This window comes from Petaurus breviceps, unplaced genomic scaffold (assembly GCF_028583685.1).
Source record: "Petaurus breviceps papuanus isolate PSGF00001 unplaced genomic scaffold, PetGlider_PUasm1.0 419, whole genome shotgun sequence".
In the NCBI taxonomy this organism is placed as follows: domain Eukaryota; kingdom Metazoa; phylum Chordata; class Mammalia; order Diprotodontia; family Petauridae; genus Petaurus; species Petaurus breviceps.
In genome coordinates, this window is record NW_027186324.1 from 6874808 (window position 1) to 6879630 (window position 4823).

Below are 4823 nucleotides of genomic sequence, written 5' to 3' on the forward strand. Positions count from 1 at the left end.
CCTGTGATGACAAACTTTGATAGACTGGGCTCCTCTCAGCAATGTAAGGTTATAAGACAACTCTGAAGGACTCATGATGGAAAAAGATATCCACACCCAGAGAAAGGACTACAGAGTCTGAATGCAGATTGAAGCAAACTACTTGCTGTTTCTTTTTCTTGTTTTGTTTTGTTTCCTCTTTCCCATTGTTCATTCCATTGGTTATAATCCTTCTTTACAACCTGACTAATGCTTAATGTGAAGGTATTTGTAAATCCTCTATTTGATTGCATGCCACCATGGTGAGGGGAAAGGAGGAGGAGAGGGAGGAAGAGAAAACTGGAAACTCAAGGGATTTTGGAACTGAATGTTGTATAGTAAAAGTAAATAAATTAATTTTAAAAAAAGAAAATAGTCTACCTAGTCTAAAATAGACAAAAGCAGCCATATGCTACTGCAGGTGATCCAATGAAGATTGTGTTAATCCCTTATCTTAGCTACATTGCTGGAACAATTGCAACAAGCCTACCTTGCACAATTATTTTTAATAAAAAGTTTACATCTACCTCAGGACATTTCCAGGAATATTATTCTTTTTTTTTTAATGTAGAGCATCAGTTTGTGTCCCTTTCTTGAGGTGCATGCCAAGAGTACTTTACTCAGGGCAGCTAGGTGGTGCAGTGACTAGAGCACTGGCCCTGGAGTCAGGAGGATCTGAGTTCAAACAGGGCCTCAGACACAACGCCAAAACTAGCCCCTCCAAGAAAAAACTTCCTCCCTCCAAGAAAAAAAAAGAGTATTATACTCAGAAAGGGAATCTTTTCTCTTTTCTCATGGGAAGATGTAGAACCTTGGCTCCGGTCAGTGAGAAAGAACTGGAATAATGACTTGAGTTGGTCATACTGCTTAAATGGGAAGCCAAGGAAGAACTGTAACACCAAAGTCAGTCAAATAAGTTTGAATATATGAGTGTGTCCCTGGAGCACAGAATTTGAAATCAGACTCTCATAACCTTTAAAATTTATCCTCTGACTCATTTTACAAACAAAAACATTAATTAGGGAATGAAATTCCTGTAAACTATTTGCATTTCCCTGTTTGATAGGGAAAAAAATTCATCTGCATTACTGTGACTTGCTAAGGCATATAATGAAATAAGATTAGTTTATGAAAACACTTGTGGGGGAAAGCAATAATTTTCATGCCAGCAGGAAAGCAGGCATAAAGGTCACTTACTCCACCCCACCCCTTCAGTCTGGCTAAGTGATGCTCCAGGGTAATTTGCATGCGCCCATGGCTAGTAGACAGGAGAATTCTGACTGTTTAAAAGGAATTTTTCTCACCCTAACCCAAATGGCTATTAGACTTGAAGGAATTGTATTTGGGAGGAAATAAAGTGGCTTAAAAAACAGTCTAAGAGGTTTTGGTGACTTAGTGGATGTGATTTAGGAAGAGGCAGAATAGCCTGAGCCTAGGGTTAGATGTAAAAAACAAGATATATTTACTTCCTTGTGAGTAAGGCATTGATGTATTTCACTGAAGAACCAGCAGCTCATAGCCAAAGAGAGAAAAAAAAAACAACTCTCTGTACATCACATCAGGAAAGTAGCAGTTAATAACATCAACATTGATTTCAGTACCAAGGAGGAGTTCAAGCTAGGAACCATCCCTGGGAGCATGAGGTATACGCAGATATTCCCTATACTTATTCACTTTCCCACCAATGTGTAGGACAGTGTGTTCCTGTGAGTATGAGTGGGTGGAGTGAAGATTTCCTTATTATTTGCCTTGAAGAGCTATTTAATTAAATTTCTTTTGTCTTTAACTAAACTGTCCTCTATTTTGGTCTGCAGAAAGATAAATGTTGGTGAGAAATGGAAAGCTGTGGCCTTGGATAGATGTTGCCCCAAAGTGTGCCTTGAATCTGGGTTAGCTTTGAGACATAACTTTGAGGTGAGGGCAGGCAGCACACATTACAAATGAGACTACTGAGGAACAGCTGTAAAAGAAAAATGCAAAGTAGTCAAGAACCTATGAAGACTCTGACCCTACCCAGAAGTAATGATTTTTTATTCATCTTTTCAATATCATATGGTTTATTTTGCTTATTAATAGTAAACATTAGCAGTCTCAAAATTCCACGAAATATTGTTAATTCACATTAACATATTATTTTACTAAATTATAGCCAAGACCTAAGTTCAGTGAAAATTCACAGCTAATTTTATGATGTCATCAGTTTCTTTTTGAAGAAATGTAGCATTTTTTACAAATTAAAACAACTCTGAGGTACCACCTCACACCTATCAGAATGGCTATTATGACAAGGAAGATGATAAATGTTGGAGAAGATGTGGGAAAATTGGAAGACTAATTCATTGTTGGTAGATTGTGAACTGATCCAACCATCCTGGGGAGCAATTTGGAACTATACCCAAAGAGTTATAAAACTTTTCATATCTTTTGATCCAGCAATAGCATTACTAGGTCATATCCCAAAAAGATTATAAAAAAGAGAAAAAGACCTACATGTACAAATATATTTATAGCAGCTCTTTTTGTGGTGGCAATGAATTGGAATTGAGGGGAAGGGTGAACAAGTATTGGTATATGAACATAATGGAACACTATTGTTTCATAAGAAATGATGAGGAGGCCGATTGAAGAAAAACCTGGGAAGACTTGCATGAACTGATGCTGAGTGAAGTGAACAGAACCGGGAGAAGATTATACATAGTAACAGCAACATTGTGTGATGACCAGCTTTGATAACCTTAGTTCTTCTCAGCAATACAATGATCTAAAATAATTCCAAAAGACTCATGATGGAAAATGTTATTCACATACAGAAAAAGAACTATGGGGTCTGGATGCAGATTGAAGCATACTATTTTCTCTTTTTCCCCCCCTTTTTTGGGGTTTTTCCCTTTTGTTCTAATTTTTCTTTCATAACATGACTAATGTGGAAATATGTTTAATATGATTATATATGAATAGCCTATATCAGATTGCATGCCATCTTGGGGAGTGGGGAAGGAAGAGAGGGAGAAAAATGTGGAACTCAAAATCTTATAAAAGTGAATGTTGAAAATTAAATATTAATTGATTAAAAAGTGTAGCAAATGTTAATAGCTATATTTATATATCGTTTCATGGTTGCAAAGCTCTTTCATATCCTATGTATCATTAGATCTTCATCAATTAATGAAGCAATGAATCAAACAATAAGCATTTATTAAGTTCTTCCAATCAAAAATTGTGTTAGGCACTAGGAAAAGAACAAAATGAAATAATGCCTTCCCCCCAGGAGCTCACATACTGTCGGGGAGGCATATAGATATGTACAGATATACAGAATTAAAAAAAAACCAGGTCATTCTGGGAGAGGTACTAGATACTGAGGGGTGGGTGAATCATGAGAGGCATCATGTAGATGGTGGTATTTGAAAGAAACAACAGATTCTAGCAGGGAGAGGGAGATGGTGACGAATCAGCAGAGCAAAAGTGTGGGCAACAGAAATAAGATGAGTTTGATTAAATTGCAGAGAAGATAAAGGAGAATAACATATAATAAAGCTAGAAAGGTAACTTGGGGTCAAGTTGTAAACGGTTTTAAAAGCCAGACAAGACTCTAGTCAAAACAGCAACATGAAAGGCTGTTGAGAAGCCTAGTTCTCCCATAATACTCTCCAGCAATGATCTGAGGAGGGTGGCCAGATTGATTAATGATCAAGAAATCCAAAGAGATATATGAGCAGATTCCTTCAGTTCAATATAGGATTTACACAAAGCCATAGCAACTAGGAATGGGGTGTCACCCAGGAAGCTAGAATTGTTGAGAGTCATCATAAAATGTGGAGGTTAGAGGTTTAGGGGTTCTTGAGACCCCAAAATACCGACACACTGGGTCCTGCCTAATAAATTCGACTCAAGTCTTCTCTCAGCCAAAGAAAAACAAAGTTTATTAAAAGTTTGCTAAGATGGGTAGACTCTTAAGAGCCTCGGTATCTGTGACACTTGTACTGGACAAGCCGGCCAGAATTTTCTGACAGAGTGAGTCTGCACTAGATCATTCTCAGACCTTCTCTCTACCTTCTCTCTCTCATGGAGACAAGATGGGGTCTTAGATACAGAAAGGTTGTGGGAGGAATCTAGAGGAGGAGTTTGGGGAGGGTCTTCAGGAGGAGTCAATGAGGTCAGACTCCAATGATGAGAGGTTAAGGGTGCAGGGTAACTGGAGGCTACCTGGAGAAGAGACAATGGAAGGTTTGGGAGGATCTAGGGTGGGAAGTAGCTGGACAAAGGAGGGCTAGGCTAGTGACAGAGGTTAGATTCCATCCGAGTTCTAGGGGTTCCCAGAGCCTGTACCTCATCAAAATGAGCTCGGGTAAATAAACTAGAAGCCTGTAGTATTTCTCTAAAATGGAAGACCCAGAGGATATTGAAGCCCATAGGTGCCCCAGATAGAGCAGATGGCCACAGGATTGCTACAATGATGTACACCCAAAAAGGAAAGGAAAACTGCAACGGGGCTAGGGCACCCCAGCGGGGCTAGAAAACTATAGCACAACCTGAATGCAAAGGTGTCAGTGTGGATGAGAGAATTTTCTGTTTTATGACCGCAAACTGGGGCTTTCTCAGGGGCCCTGGGAAGAAGGCCACAGTAACTATCTAAAAGAGCTCACTCCAGACTACGAGAATGCCACAGTAGTCTCCTTCCTATTGTAACCCTTGATTCAAAGGGCCAATTGTGCGAGACTATCCTCATTTGTTGTTTTGTTATTGTCCAGTCATTTCAGTCCTGTCCACCTCTCCACGACCCATTTGGAGCTTTCTTGGCAAAG